The sequence below is a fragment of the Pongo abelii genome, chromosome 14 (genome assembly GCF_028885655.2).
Source record: "Pongo abelii isolate AG06213 chromosome 14, NHGRI_mPonAbe1-v2.0_pri, whole genome shotgun sequence".
NCBI classification, from domain to species: domain Eukaryota; kingdom Metazoa; phylum Chordata; class Mammalia; order Primates; family Hominidae; genus Pongo; species Pongo abelii.
The window spans coordinates 93,807,110-93,824,199 of record NC_071999.2 but is presented as its reverse complement, the minus strand read 5'-3'; the positions used below and the strand labels follow the sequence as shown (position 1 = coordinate 93,824,199).

General features: G+C 35.8%; 1 pseudogene; it reads left to right on the top strand.

The window, feature by feature from the left end:
* Positions 1-4,332: 4,332 nt before the first annotated feature.
* LOC100432936 (methylcytosine dioxygenase TET1-like) lies at positions 4,333-15,247 on the top strand (annotated as a pseudogene).
* Positions 15,248-17,090: the final 1,843 nt, after the last annotated feature.

Genomic DNA, 17,090 nt, shown 5'->3' with positions numbered 1-17,090 from the left:
AAAATTCTGATAAATATGTGAATAAGGAAGAAGAGAGGGGTGAGGAGTAGTAAGAAGAAAAAGAAAAAAGAGAAGAAAATGTTCCGTTTAAAAAATGCAAAAGATCTTTTTTTTCCCTCTAACAAAAACCTACATATTTTCCTCTAAGGTGAAAATGATGTTACTTTTATCCACACGTTAGCAGTACCAAGAGTCTGACACATCAAAACCTGTGTATTTCATTGCTTTGCTTATCATTAAATTGCTGGAGGAATTTGTGGCACTGTAGCTAAATACTCAAAAACTGTTCAGGGTTCCAGTCACTAAAATACATATATATATATATATATATACACACACACACCATGAGGGTCTCTTGCCAATATTTCTTTTCAAGTTATATAGGGCTAGAAAACATGAGAAAATCTGGTGTTCTTTCTTCTAGACATGATTAAGAATATTTATTTCCGTGTCAACACATGTCAATTGGTGTAACTGTGTATATTGCTATTTAGAAAGATTTGGACCTTGCTTTCAGACTAAGTGAAGACAATTACTTATTAAGGAGCACACAGTTAATACCCCAGTTATAGGATACCAGTAAAAATATGTGCGCACCTATCCCTCCTTATATTCCTAATAGCACAGTTTCAGGTTGTAATAAGAAACTCTGATTGGAAAGAGCTCTTTGAATTAGCTATCCGAGATCATTTATCTTTCCATTCCTCCTAGTATTAAGAACAATGCCTTTCCCATTGTAAACACTGTAAATATTTGATATTTATCTTTCTTATAGCATTTACTCTCATTCCATCTCTCTATTCAACCCAATATTAATGAATAGCAATTTGGAATGGCAACAAACAAAAAAATCAGATCTAGTTGTCATCATCATGCCCATGGTAAAATGCTCACTACATTGTCAGTTTAAATTAGTTCTTTTATCTCAAATCCCAATAGTACTACTTTTAAGCTCTTTTCATCCTGCATTTTTATCATTATCCAGTTCTGAGTAAACTTCATGAAATCTACTGGGATATTTGAGAAACTACTGTTCCAAAAAGTGGGTCAGTGCTCTTTTGTCTATAAGATGTTCTTATCATTTTTATACAGAGAGTTTAATTCATGGAATTTAATTATAAGTGCACATAAAAATCTGTGTTGGTCATAAAAATAATAGTAAAGATTGCCTATGACTTTTTTTCTATAGAAAACAATTCTGCTTAAGATAATTCTTTATTGTACTGTATTAAAAGTTTAGTTACTGATAACGCAAAATGAACCCAATTATAAAATTATCTCACAATTCCTTGTTCCTTATGCCAGCATTAGAGTAAAACTTGAGTTTAATGTGATTCAGAAAGTATCAGATGGCCTAAATAATATTCATTAACTTATTTTTTTTTAGTAAATTTACTGTGTACACAAGCAAGAAGGGGAAAAATGTCAGGTTACTGTACTCTGTTCTGCAAATATTTTTTTGTCAAAATACAGATTATCAGCAAATGCAAATAGGAAGATATGCAAAAACTAATACATGATTATTAATAAATTAATAAATAATAAGTGCAATGTATATTGACTACATAGTGTTATGATGTAAATGTCTGTACCCCACAAATTCATATGTTAAAATTGTAACTCCACAGGTGATGGCATTGGGGGGTGGAGTCTTTGGCAGATGATTGGTTCACAAAAGCAGAGTCCTCACAAAGGGATTAGTGCCTTTATAAAAGAGAGCAAGTTAGTCCCTTTCACTATATAAGGGCACAGCTAGAAGATAGCACTTATAAATCAGAGAGTGGGCTCTCACCAGACACTGCATTTGCCAGTACCTTGATCTTAGACTTTCCAACCTCCTGAACTGTGAGAAATAAATCTCTGTGTTTATAAGCCACCCAGTGCATAGTATTTTGATATAGCAGCCGAAAAGGACTAAGACACACATTTCTAATGTTCAGTATTTTTCAATGATAAGTCTCACTCCTTTATATGAAAGTACAAAATAACTCAGAAATCTCCTAGTGCTACCAAACTGTGTTGTTGTTGTTTTTCAGTTTAATCTGCATGGGTTAATTTTTCCATTCAGTGTAGGAACTTATTGACTCGCCAGGAATCTAAAAATTGTGTTTGTTAGCAAAAAAAGAAAGCAATTGGCAGACATTCATAATCCAGTTATTGTTTGACTTAAACACTCTAGCTGCCAACTGCAAGAGAAAGTGGAAAAGAAAGAACAGGAATGGGCTTAAAATTTATTTGTTGATTTGGTGGAAAAACACAAAATAGCCTCACTACATTAATTGCTTTTCATGTTTTCTTGCATTATACATTTTTCAGTCTTGAGGATTTTGAAATGATGGCTTGGTACAAAGTTACAATTTAAATCATGTAGCCATTTGCTGTTCTCATTTAAGAGAAACAAATTCCCTATGGATATAGAAGGGAAACAGAAGTTCTTGTAGCATCTCATTTATTTACCAGTGAAAGGAAACAAGTGGGTGACTGTACCAGAAAATCCAGAGATACTTCCCAGCTAGGAAGGACGATCAAAGAATCTGAGAGTTAAAACATCTTCTAATAAACATTCTTTTGCTAGAAAACTCTGGAACAGAGGCAACAAGTATGCATTTCCAAGAAGTCTAAAAATTATGACTACACTTTAATTTTGGAATTGTACACAGAACAGAATACAGAAAGTCCAAACATCTCATACTGTCAATGCTATTTCTTCCTATTCTTGAAGTGCAGTGACTGGACTTCCCACTGATTCTATGTGGTAACTGTAAAAAAAAACCTTATAAAGTGATTTTATTTTGTAATTTTTTGGGGGAAGAAAACTACAGGACATAGTGATCCAATGTGAGTAAAACCAACCTTTCTTTTGCAAAACATCCAATTGATCCCAGTGTATTAAAAAAAAAAAAGAAAAAAACTTAAAAACTGTCTTAATGTCTCATTCTAATGTGGCCTCATTATACAAAATCTCTTCCAAGAGCCAAATTTTTAATGGTTTTTTAGACCTTTAATGTAACCCCAGGATCAGGATCTCAAAATATCTATGTTTTTATGATCAGTGCATTCCCTAATGTGTTTTGTGTAGCACTAGATTAAGAATCAAAGTGCTTGTAAAAATGGGAATATCGTCTCATACCAGTTGAATCAGAGCTGAGCTGTAAGTGTAAAATTTGGTTTTAAAATCAAAGGGGCAGGGCCCAGTGGCTCACACCTGTAATCCTCAGGCTTTGAGAGTCCAAGGTGGCAGGATCACTTGAGGTCAGGAGCTCAACACCAGGCTGGGCAGTATAGTGAGACCCCGTCTGTACCATAAAATAAAATAAAATTAGTCAGGAGTGGTGGTGTGCACTTGTAGTCCTAGCTACTCAGGAGGCTGACACAGGACGATCGCTTGAGCATGGGAATTTGAGGTTGCAGTGAGGTAGGATTGCACTCTATACTACAACAACAGAACATGACACTGTCTCTAAAAATAAATAAATAAAATCAAAGGGACTACAAATTTGATTTTGAAAGTCCACCCACGTGAATTTTATGCATAGTGAAGTTTAAACACTAATTTTTATAAACTTAATGAGATGTACTTTCTTTACATGTCTGCTCATCAGATATCTATTATCAACCAAATACTTTACCAAACTTAAAGATAAAATTTAAAATAACAATGAAATTGTTTAAGAATTTGTACTCACTCTGAGGTCACATGGACTCAGCTCTCATTTTCAAGTCCTCTCTGTAACTCCAGGCAAGTTACTTTACCTCTTTAAGTATCAGTATAAAGTGGTTGTAAAAATTTCATAGAGAACCTGTACGAAGCACTTGGCACTAGTCGAAGTCAAGTCAGACAATAAAAAGATTAATAACATTTATTGAATACTTAATATATGCCAGGCTCTCTCTTAAGTGTTTTATACATCTTAACTCATTTAAACCTTACAGCAAAATGGTAATATGGGTGAATTTCTACCTACATATTACGGATGAGCAAACAAGGGCAATATGAGATCATTTCTTTATCCAAAATTACACTTTGTAAGTGGAAGGGCCTAAAATTAATGTTTCAGCACAAGCAATTTACTTAAGAAATGCAGGTAATCTTAGTAGTAGAGTAAGAAAATGACAGAGAAAAGCAAATTCAGTTAGTAAAGCATTCACTATAAGACGTCTAACTCTGTGGGCCACTGAAGTTTAATATCATGGGAAAAATCTGAGAATTGTGAATGCCACACCTAGGAATTATCACAGCTAGGAGACAAGGACGTTGAATTAATTTTAGAGTAATGACCAAGTCAATAGTTGAGGTAATCTTTTGTGAATTTTAATTCCTGGGCCAATCACATGTGGGGAGTATTACCTTTCATACATGAAGAAGAGTGGGAAAAAAGAGCCATCAGGTATACACATGCAGATCCTGACAGCTGGATGCAAACCGAAGCAGACAGCAAGTTCCCAGGGATGTGAGGTGGGCATAAAGTGCCTCTGTTGCAGAGGCCCAGCTGGAATTGTCTTTAACTCCAAAGCATAAACTTGTATCTACTATGGTTGATTGCTTTTCTAGATTTATCCCTGCACAAACATAGCTCTAACAGTTTCAAGATATTTCTTAACTGTTTCGCTATTGTCAGACATTTTTTTTGTAGTTAATAGGGTAAAGTTGCTTTTTAATTTATTTATTTTAGGTTCTAAATTTATTTATTTTTAGGTCCTAAATGAATCAAAATGCCTAATAAATGGGTTCTCATCTCAAGGAGAAGACCTTTTTATAAAAAATATAAGACAAGTTTTCACATTGGCCTGAAGACATAATTGAGCTGTTAAAGAATTTTATATAGAATTAGAAAACTTCACATTCTTTCTATCCTTTTATGCTCTTTAGTTGTAGTTTTAAAACAGAATTTAATGCATTCAACCTACATATATATTGAATGCATTCTATGCCATAATCTGTTCTAGATACTAGGTTTAAATGAAAAGCTATATGATAAGACTCATATTGCATAGTTAGAAATAGAAATAAAAACATTCACAAACAAAGGTAATTTCATAGAAGATTAAGTGATATGACAAATATAAATAAAGACTAAGTAAAAGGATAACTGTTGTATATGAATAGCTACTTTAGCTTTGCTGATTAAGAAAAACCTCCAGAGCAATTAACTGAAGAGAAGGAAGATGACAGGGAAGCCTTGCAAAACTCGAGGGAAATCCGGAGCTCAAGGGGATGATCAAGATAGAATTATAGAGCAATGGAAATCTAAATTTAAGTCAGGAAAGAAAGGAATTTTTAAAAAGCTTCAATTTATTGAGAAACTATTATCTGTCTGAAAGCTGACATTTTATTTGTTAATTTCTTAGCAATTTTGCATATTATGTTATATGTGCTTTCTAAATTGGAAAAATGAGTGATAAATTAAAATTGGATTAAGATCACGCACACACGCTGGTGGTAAAATCCGAGTCCAGATCTAACTTGAATTTCCTTTACTTTTTAAGCAGTCTTTAACAATGAATGAACAGAGGATTCATTTGAGGATACACTAGCTTAACACTGGAAGATTCGGAATTAATTGCTGTGGGTCTGTTTTAGGCATTTAGAATTACTGCAGGAAGTATTGTCTCCCAGTAATTCTAATTTGCAGCTGGGCAGTGGCCCATTGTCCTGCATCTTATTTTGAACAAAATAAAAGAGAATGGAGATTTGTATTCTAGTAGGCATGTTGTGTATGTCATCTCATTTAATTCTCAAGTTAATTCTGCAAAATATTACTAAAGTCACTTTAAAAAGAACATACAAGTTCAGGCTTAGAAAATTTAAGCATACAGCATACTTAATAAAAGTCATACTTACAGAACTATTGATATTAATCTAATATAGTGAATACATTAGTGCCTGTGCACTAATATAACTTTATAGGAACAACAGCATGCCAGATTTGCCTTTTGCTCTAGGTAGAAAGAAACGTGGTTTGCCAACTTCCAATCTAGGTGAATGAAAGTGGATTCCATGCCCCACTAAAAGTTTGGAAGGGGGAGATTAACTCATCAATACCTTGAATTTAGGTTGAGACATTTAAAAGTATAGTATAAGAGAAAAGAAGGAAATAGTATGACTCTCACAGATCTGAAAGCCAGCTAAAAATTATTTCAGTTCTGAATAATCTTGCTAAATTGTCAGTGATATTGCTAAAGTCCAAAACCCCAGTCTTCTAGATGACATAACTATAAATATTCTTGGTAGGAAGGTTTAAATATACAAAGTTTTAAATTACATATGTATCATGTATACATATGTATGTGGTGTCTGACAAGAAATGAAAAATAACCAGGTACATTGAAGACAAATTTTCATAATCAAAAACAGGATAGTGAATTTATAGAATAGAGTTGCTGGAAGCAGACTGTTAATTACATTTAATATGTTCAAGAAAGAAAAGTCAGGTTTGATAATTTTAGGAGATAACCAGAAAATTTAAAGACAAAAAGAAAATTTCATAAATGAAAACTAGTAAAATTCCATGGCTTTGTTTAACAGCAGATTAGATCTAGCTGTATAAAGAAAAAATGAAATGGAGTACAGATCAGGAGAAAATATTGCCCAAAGACCAAAAGGATCAAGAACATGGAAAAGAATGTTAGAAACATAGAGACTAATGTGAGAAAATGTAATTAGAATCCCAAAAGAAGAACACAGAGAGAGAATGGAGTACAATATATTAAGATGTATTGGACAAAATAAGGACTAAAGATTTAACAAAATTGAAAAAATACACAAAGTTAGAATTTCAGAATCTTGGCAAACTTTCAGCAAAACTACAAAGTAAAAGCACACTTAGGCACATCATAGGCAAAATGGCAAACCAAATACAAAAGGACATCTTAAAAGTAGTCAAAGATGGTGGGGGTGGGATGGAAATGGCATATTACTCTCAAAAGGTAACATATGAGACAGGCAGCTGATATGTCCAAACAAACACTGAATTCCAGAAGACAAATGAATAGTATTTTCAAAGTGCTGAAATTAAAAAAAAAAAAAAAAAAAAAAAAAAAACTGCTAACTTTAAAGTCTACATACAGGAAAATAACCTTTCAAAAAAGTGATATAAAGTTATTTTTTAGCAAACAAAAATTACCAAGACTTTATTATCCCAGAGCTACACCTAACCATCCCACCAAATATAAAATAAATTTCTGAATGGTGTTTTTCAGGAAAAAGGCAAAGAATCTCATTATGAAAATTCACAAATGCAGAAATAATATAAATAGCACTTACCTAAGACATTAGAATACACTTTTTTCCCAAATATTCATGGAATATTTATAGCAATTGACCAAATGTTGAACTTTAAAATAGGTCTCACTAAATTTCCAAAAAGTTAAATGGTACATTATTTTTATGTGAAATTAAATTTGAGTCAAATATAAGAAGATAATTAGAAATTATCCAAATGTCTGGAAATTAAGAAATGTACTTCTAATTGAAATAACAATGAAAATACTGAATATTTAAATTTGCAATATACAGCTAAACTGTGCTTAGAAGGAAAGCATAACTTTCTCTTCTTTTAGCTTGTAAGCTCAAGGGTACACGTGCAGGTTTGTTCTATAGGTAAACTCGTGTCACGGAGGTTTGTTGTAAAGATTATGTTATCATCTGATTATTAAGCCTAGTACTTATAGGTTATTTTTCCTGATCCTCTCCCTCCTTCTACTCTCCACTTTCAGGTAGGTCCCAGTGTCTGTTGTTCCCCTCTATGTGACTATGTGTTCTCATCATTTAGCTCCCACCTGTAAGTGAGAACATGCAGTATTTGGTTTCCTGTTCCTGCGTTAGTTTGCTAAGGTTAATGGCTTCTAGCTCCATCCATATTCCTGCAAAGGACATGATCTCATTCTTTTTTATGGCTGCATAATATTCCATGGTGTATATGCACCACATTTTCTTTATTTAATCCATCATTGATGGGCATTTGGGTTGATTCCATGTCTTTGCTATTGTGAACAGTGCTGCAGCAAACATACACATGTGTGCGTCTTTTTGATAGGATGATTTATATTCTTTTGGGTATACACCCAGAAATGGGATTGCTGGGTTGAATGGTAGATCTGATTTTAGCTCCTTGAGGAATCACCGCACTGTTTTCCACAATGGTTGAACTAATTTACATTCCTACCAACAGCACAAAAGTGCTCCTTTTTCTCCACAATCTCACCAGCATCTGTTATTTTTTGACTCTTTAATAATAGCCATTCTGACTGGTGTGAGATGGTATCTCACTGTGGTTTAGATTGAAAACATAACTTTCAAGACAAATTTAGAAAATAAAAAAGGCATCAAATTAATCATCTACATATTCATTATAGAAATTTAGAATTTAGAAAAAGAGAACATTGTACAAAATATAGAATATTATTTTTTTTTAAAGTGGAAAAAATGTGAAATAGAAAACAAATAGCAAAAATTAGCAAAGCCAACAGTGGATTGTATGAAGAAATTAACACAGTGTATGAACCCTGGACAACGTCAAGCACATAAGAGAGAAGGCACTAAAATGCAGTATCAATACAAAAAGAGCATCCTTGCAACACTCACAGACAAAAATGTGACATCAGTAAAAAGATGATAAGGTATTAGTTTTAAAATCATCCTAGTAAGTTAGAAAGTCTACATGTTTTATGCTCTAATTGCCAAAAGTGAACTAGGAAGAAACAGAGAATTGAAAACATTCACAATCATTGCATAAATAAATCATATTTAAAATTTCCAGCAAAGAAAACTTCAGGCTCATATCCAAACTCACTGATAAATTCTACCAAATATTAAAGGAAGAAATAAGATCTATCTTAGCAAAAGTCTTTTAAATAATAGTAAAGTGGAAACATTTCACAACATAGTTTGCAAGGCCAGCATAATATCCGGCCAAGGCATTACACAAAATAAAAATCAAAGATCAATGTTTCTCATGAACATAGGTACAAAAATTTAATCAAAATATTACCACAGCAAATTTAGTGTTATATAAAAAGGAATGTGTTTCACAAATAATTTTCATTTATCCTACAATTACAAGGTTATTTTAGCATTTTAAAATCTATCAACATATTAAACAATATAAAAACAACAAAAAAGTGATCCAGCTTCCGGGAAAGGCAGAGGGTGGCAGTGGGAGCAGAGTCAGGATGGTCATGTTGGAGATCATTTTCTATAAAAACTTTTGAGCTAGGAGATTTCATGAGTTTTGGACTTCCCGAACACTTCGAGCTGCTGGGAGGGTAGTGTGCCCACACAGGGCATGGGGACTCTGTGACACCTTCCTCCACAACCATGCCCTTGGTATGTCCTCTTTGGATGATCATCTGTGTCCCTCATAATGCACTGGTAAACACCAAAACCTTGTGTGAATGAGATCAAGAACACTGCATCCATATTATCCTCTAAAGTGAGACTTTCTAAAGGACAAAGGACTGTTTCCTGTGCCTCTTATTTTTTTTTTCTACTCTGCAGCTATGTCTGGGTCCTGCCACACAAGGCTCCCAGATTAGTCAGGAAGAAAGATGCAAACAAAAAGAGAAACAGCAAACTACGGAAGACATCCAAGACAACAAACAAAAATGTGGCATCAGTCAAGGCTTTAAGCCCTGGAAAATTAAAGTAATTAATTCAAGAAAGAGATGCTAAGAAAAAAAACAGAACCTAAACTATCCATGCCAGTCAGAAGCTTTCTGACAAGAGCTGGAACAGCACACATGAATTTGGATAGGACTGGGGTTTCTTTTCAGAACCCAGGGTTCTTAACCTGCAATGGGCTCATAGTGGCTCTAAGAAGAACCTTTCTTAGCAGGCGACTCTCCCAACCCCCACTGGTCATAGCCAATTTCAAGAAAGTTCCACCTTCTAAGGGTTTAGAAAAGCTACATGATGGTAATTATAACATACTCACTGACTTGGGAGTAAAGAGCTTGAAAAATGATTCAGTCCCAATGCAAGACACCCACATCCTTCTTAATATAGAGGCTCTATCTGGTGTACAAAATCTCTCTTTAATTAAAAGTAAGAGCCAAGAGACAACTTAGTCCTGGTACAAAAGCGTTAAACATTCTAAAATCAATATCCCTACCCTCAGTGGCCCTGCAGCTGATATCCTTTCTTGCCCATTGAAAAGGACATGCTGTGGTAAAGGACTATTCTCTGAAGAAACATTGAATGATACTAGTGGTTCCCCAAGACTGTTTGCTAAGAGCACCATGTGTGCTCCTTTGCCACAAAGAAAAAATGCCAAAGTTATCTCTCAAGGACACCCCAGAATTCAATTAGAAGAGTTGGGTTAATGAGTAGAATCCCTTAAGTTATCTGATTCTTACATGGATCCCATTAAAAGTGAATATGATTGCTATCCCACCTCCAGTTTTAATAAGGTTATACCTGAACTGAACCTTAGAAACTGGTTGGCTCTTGCTAGGTCTACATCTTCTACATGTCTAATAAAATTCCTTTTGGCAGGCTAAGAACAAGCAACCCTTGGTGCTAAACCAGATCATCAAGAGGCTCTCAAAGCTACTACAAATCAACAGGAAGTTTCTAATACCACCTGTGTCCTAGGACAGATCTTCAGTGCTATCTCACATCAGTGGGAACTTCATGGTAAGGCCCTGGGTAAGACCCCAGATCCATCAAGGATTCCTGGTGCTATTCCAGTCCAAGAAGAGCTCTTTGGTACTATCTTAGACCAACAAGAAACCCTTGGTATGAGTGGGGGCGTTGACACGTACTTGCCTCTCTTCCTTCCTGTTCCTCCAAATCTAAGTGCTACCCTATAATGCTCCTCCCAAACAGCCTGAGCCCTACGGCACAGTCTCATATGGGTTTGCAGTCCAGAGTGCTATATAGATTTTGCCTTTGGACTCAGGACACACTCCTCAATCATCATCAACTCCAGAGAAAAATTCATTACCTCCAGCAATGGCTATAAGCAAGGTAGAAAATGAAAAGCAAGTTCATATAAGCTTTCTGCCAGGTAACACTCGGGGTTTCATAATAGCCCCTGAGAGAAGACTCTTCCATGCTGTGCTGGGTATTGCCCAACTCTTCCAGGCAGGTCCCAGCGAATCAGAAAGAGGGAGCTCCTAGGTCAGCGTAACCAGCGTGGTTCATGTTGTCAACACTACAGTGGTGACTATGCCAGTTTGACTGGTCTGTATCTCCTCTTCTCCTTCTTAAACCACTTTCTTACCCACTTCGAAAAAAAAGGAAATGAAAGCAATATGAGGTCTGTGAACCCTACCAGCAGAAGTCCAACTTTGGTAAATGCATTAGTTGCAAGAAGAGAAAGAACAGACATCAGATCTGTAAGAAGAGGAAATGTTAGGAGCTGAAAAAGACATCATCGGTCATTGTGCCTTTGGAGGTTATAAAGGAAATCAAGAGGCCCAAGAGGGAAAAGAAGCCCAAAGTTTTAAAGGCAGATTTTGACAACAAATCAGTAAATGTCCCCAAGTCAGAATCCATGGACTACAGTAGATGGGGAAGAACAAGGATTGGAATTGAATCCACGTCCCCTTGAAATTATAACTAAAACTGAAGAAAGCATGACAGCCATTGAGGTGGAGAAGATGTAAAACAAGAAATTACATTTAACTGATCGTATCAAAGGAGATTTCAGTGCTAATGTCCCAGAAGCTGAAAAATCGAAAAACTCTGAAGTTGACAAGAGACAAACCTCCAAAATTGTTTGTACAAACTGTAAGAAATGGCACTAAACATGTACACCATTTATCAATGGAAACAAATTTGTCATTTAAAAAATTTAATATTGAAGAATTTGGCAAGACATTTTAAAACAATATTATAAATTCCTAAAAGACACCTGCAAACCACAATGATGCCATGAGCTCCGTTGCTACTAATGCAAGTTGTTATCATCTCAAAGGGAGAAGTAATGTTTTAGTCTTCCAGCAGTCTGGCTTTAACTGCAATTCCATTCCACATTCTTCACACTCCAACATAAAACTGTCATGGTAGTACACACAATGAAGTTGATAAACCACAAACTCCTGAGGTTATACCAAGTAAAGAACCAAAAGATGGATCTCAACCAAGTCTTATCCTTAATGAAAGATAAGAGATTAACACTGGAGCAAGTGGCAGCCATAGAGATCTTGACTCAGCTCTCAGAAGCCCCATCAGATAATTCCTCCTCATCAAAGTCAGAGAATGATAAAGAATCAGAGCAGAGAACAGCTAGTTATCTCTTTTTAAGCCAGAATTAAATTAATCCAAGAGTGATACCAATAAAAATATTACTCAAGGTAGAATTACTCTTGACAGTTGTTGCAAGAATTTCCATCAGTTGCCCCTATGAAATAACAAGTTGGGATATTGTAACCAGTTACTCGACAGCAGCAAAAAAAAATTGGTATAGATGACCTATCAGGTCAAGATGCAGCTCATACTCAAATTGAAGAAGATATTGCAACACAGTTGACATAACTTGCTTCAATAATTAATTTCAATTATATAAAGCCAGAGGACAAAAATGTTGAAAGTACACTGACAAGCCTTGTCGCATGTAATGTACAGCAAAAATACAATCAGGAGAAGGGTGTAATACAATAGAAACCACCTTCAAGTGTCCAAAATAATCATAGTTTATCATTAACAAAGAAAAAGAACACAACCCAGAAAAAGACAAAATCCACCTCATCAGGAGATTGATGGAAAAAGAAGCCCATGCTTGCTGTTAAAGAGCAACTCATGTACCAGAGACTGACAACATTATCTTATATCTCTCATGAGATGTTCTTATTGAAGTCAGCACCAACTCTTAGGAGTGTAAATATTGCATGTTCAGGTGGAATTACAACAGTTTCTACCAAAAGTGAAGAGGAAGTATGTTCATCCAGTGTTGAAACATCAGAGTTTTCCACAGCAAAGCGTGCACAGAGAAATTTTGGTGAATATGCCATGAATTTCTTTACTATCCCTACAAAAATCCTGATGTCTGCAACTAAAGATTCTGAACTGCCCACCTGCAACTGTCTTCATCAAGTTACACGAAAAATGAAAGGCTCATATTATATACACCTGAGGCAGAACCAGGTGTTGCTGCTGTCAGGGAAATCATGGTGAATATGTATGGTGAAAAACGAAACATAATAAGGATAGAAACAGTAATGTACACTAGTAATGAAGGAAAAAGCTCTAATAGGTGTCCAATCATTAAGTGGGTTTTAACAAGAAGCAGTGATACAGAAAAAGCTCTCTGGTCTAGCAGGGTACAGGCCACCAGTGTCCAACTGCTGTGATAGTGATGCTCATCGTGGTGTGGGATGGCAATTGCTTCCCAGTGGCTGACTGGCTGTACACAGAGCTCACCAAGAATCTAAGGTCATACAGTATGCATCCCGCCAACCGAAGATGCACCCTCCATTAAAATAGTACCTGCACATGTTAAGGAATTGATCCAGAGACATGTGGCACTTCATTCTCCTTTGGCTGTTCATGGAGTATGTACTTTAATGGCTGTAAGTTTGGTAGAGGCCCAAGCTCCAGAAGATTTAGAATTGATTCAAGCTCTCTCTTACATACCTACTATGAAAGAATTACTAAAGGACGTAATACAGAAAGACAATATATAAAACTGGAACAAATTTGTATGGAACACGAGGCCATGGAAAAAAACCTTGAAGATAACTTACAGAGTTTGGCTACACACTTAGCTCCGATTTATAAGCAACATGCTCCATTAGCTTACCAAAATCAGGTGGAACATGAAAATGTTGCACGAGAATGTTAGCTTGGCAGCAAGGATAGTTTTTCCTTCTCTGGCATCATTGCTTGCTGGGACTTCTCTGCCCAACCCCACAGAGACATTCACAACATGAATAATGGAAGCACTGTGGTTTCTACTTTAATTCAAGAAGATAACTGCTCTTTGGGTGTTATTCCTCAAGATAAGCAGCTCCATGTGCTACTTCTTTATACACTTTCAGACACAGATGAGTTTGGCTTAAGGGAGGGAATGGAAGCCAAGATCAAATCTGGGACCATTGAGGTCCCGGCACCTTGACGCAAAGAAAAAAAAAAAAGAACATGTTTCATTCAGCCTGTTCCCAAGTTCTGAGAAGAAGAGGGCTGTGAGGACGATAGACGTTCTCGCATGTAAGATGAGGGCAGTGGAGAAAAAACCCATTCCCCAAATCAAGTGGAGGAATAACTCAGCAACAATAAACCTCGGTAAGGCTTCACTGCTGCCAATCTTCGCAATTAAAACAGAGACAGTGCAACTGAAAGTAAAGGAACCCTATTTTATCTTAAAAGATTTGTGAGGCCACAACACTAAAACCTATTCCCTGATGCCATCCATTCGTCACCCAGTGAAAGAGGCCATTGCATCTCCAGGCCTCTCCTGGTCCCCGAAGACTGCTTCAGCCACCCAGCTCTATTGAAGAAGGATGCAACAGTCCCCTACAGGTTTTCAGAAAGAAGTAGCATTCCCCACTGCTCACTGCACGATGCCTTCTGGAAGACTCAGTGGTGCCAATGCAGCTGCTGCGGAACTCTCTAGAATTGCACAGCCTGGCGAAGTGGCTTCTCCCCCCACTCTGTCTCCCCCTGTGACAGAGCCCTTGGTTTCTTCTCAGCCTCCCACTGGTCTAACTGAACCACTAACTTCTCATCAGCCAAGCCAGCAGCACCCCTTCCTCAACTCTTCTCAAGACCTCACCTCTTTGATGGAAGATGATGAGCAGCATTCTGAAGCAGATGAGCCTCTATCAGACGAGTTGCTATCTGATGACCCCCTGTCACCTGCTGAAAAGAAATTATCCCACCTAGGTGAGTATTGGTCAGACAGTGAGCACATCTTTTTGGCTGCATATATTGGTTGGGTGGTCATGGCACGGCTCAGTTTTGATTCAGTGTGCCCTGTGAGAGCTTCACACAACGACTCCTGTGAGCATCTAAAGCCTAGTCAATCAATTCACCTCTCCCTTGTCTTTTACCCGCACAAAAACCTGAATAAGCCCCAACATGGTCCTGAACGAAACAAGATTAAGTTTCAGACTAAAGAAGCTAAGAATAAGAAAATGAAGGCCTCAAAGCAAAAAGACCAGGAAGCTGATGAAGGTCCTAACTGTCCTCTAAGGAAATTATTTTTACCAAGTTCCTTCTCATAAAGCATTAACATTAACCCATGACAATGTTGTCACCACGTTTCCTTATGCTCTCATATACATTGCAGTGCCCTATAACCACTGAGTCTGAAGGCATTTTCCCCCCTCTTAATGCCCTTGCTAGTGCACTGTACTTTTTCAAGGTGCTATTAAAAGAAAATCATGTGTTGTTTACTCTATTTTCTTCTAACGTATTTTCAGTCTGAGGTAAAAAAAAAAAAAATGAGGTGAGTATTCTTAACTGAGATTATATTTTGACAATTGGTAGAAGCTGCACATTTTAAGCAAAAATAAAAGTTTTATTGTTTTAAATACAAAAAAAGATAAATTATGCTTAATTCAATAGATCTAGAAAAGGTAGTTGAAAAATTCAATTTGCTTACGATTTTAAAATATAATTAGTATTCTTAGTAGACTAGCACTAATATTGAACCTCCTGAATCTAGATAGACACATTTGTAAAACTATACCTACATGATAATCATGACACATTAACTGTACTATTAAGCTAATATAAGATTTTAAATGTCTACATTGTCATTTCTCTTCCCTGAGACTATTTCAACACCTAGCCAACTGTGAAAAAAAGAACTAAGATTAGCAAAAAAAAAAAAAAAAAAAAAAAAAAAAGCAAGAAAAACAATCAAAAGACAACAAGGTATCCTACCTTTCATTCAATTGCAAGCAATTTGGAGCTGTTTATATTTCACATTTTTCCAGTAGAGTAGTCGTTATTAGTATAATTTGTAGCTAACTCTTTGGTCAAATTTTGTAGAAACACTCTGATGAATAGTAAACATTCTAAGGAAAGTGAAGAGCCCTTTCAGCTGAAAGCATTCAGCTTTGAAGGGTTAGTTAGACAAAGCTTTCAGAAAGGTTTGCTATAGCTCTTATCTGTATTTGCTTCTACAATAAATGAATCTCTGTCATTGTATAGTTTTCTTGATTTGCTGTCATTACGAATCGTTTATATAAGGCAAGTGTTTGCTCGAGGAACATTATTACTTCAATTTATAGAGAACTGATTCCTAACAACTCTGCTTCATTGAATAAAATCTTCTATCACAGAGGTTCAAGTTTAGGAGCTTTAAAACATGGTCATTTCTGCTTCCTTGTCTTGAATAAGGGTTTGAAAGTAGTGTTTTAGTCCTCTTTGCTTTGTATTCTTTCCCTTTTTTTTAATTAATCAACTTTTTTCCTTTTATTTTTAGTTGACACGTGATAATTGTACATATTTATGGGATACAAAGCATAGTGATTAAATCAGGGTAGTTAGCCTGTCCATCTCCTGGAATATTTATCATTTCTTTGTGTGGGCAGTTTTTGCAGGTGGCTGCTTGTTTCAAAACCATTAACCCTTACCTGATTTTATTTTATTATTATGCCATATTTCAAAAACAAATCTAGATTTTGGTCCATTTTGTTTGATTTTTTTATTAATAGTCTTTTAGTTGCAATACACAAAATTACAAAGGAAAATGCCATTACATTTAAAAGATATTCATAATTATGTGCCTAGTTTCCTGATATAGGACACCTTGTGATGCTTAACGAGCAAGCAAATTAGGCATCAATCAATCAGTTAAATAATTTTGAAACTAGTCCTCTATAATACACAAAGGCAATGATCTACTGATACTTCTATATTGGTTTCGGTGGCAATTGATAAAAACAGAAGCATCGATAACTGGAAAGCATTTATTTTCCTAATTTTTCTTTCTTAGTTACTCATCCTCTTTGATTAATTTTCCACATTTTGCTTTACCCATCTCCACTGCAATGTTATTTTCTATTCCTTCCATTCAGCAGGTAGTGGAAACAGAGAGAAATGAAGCCTAGGGCTGGTAATTTGAGAATTTACAGCATCACCCATTAGCCACAATTCACTGAACAAATTGGACACTTTCGTAGACTAATTAAGTAAATAA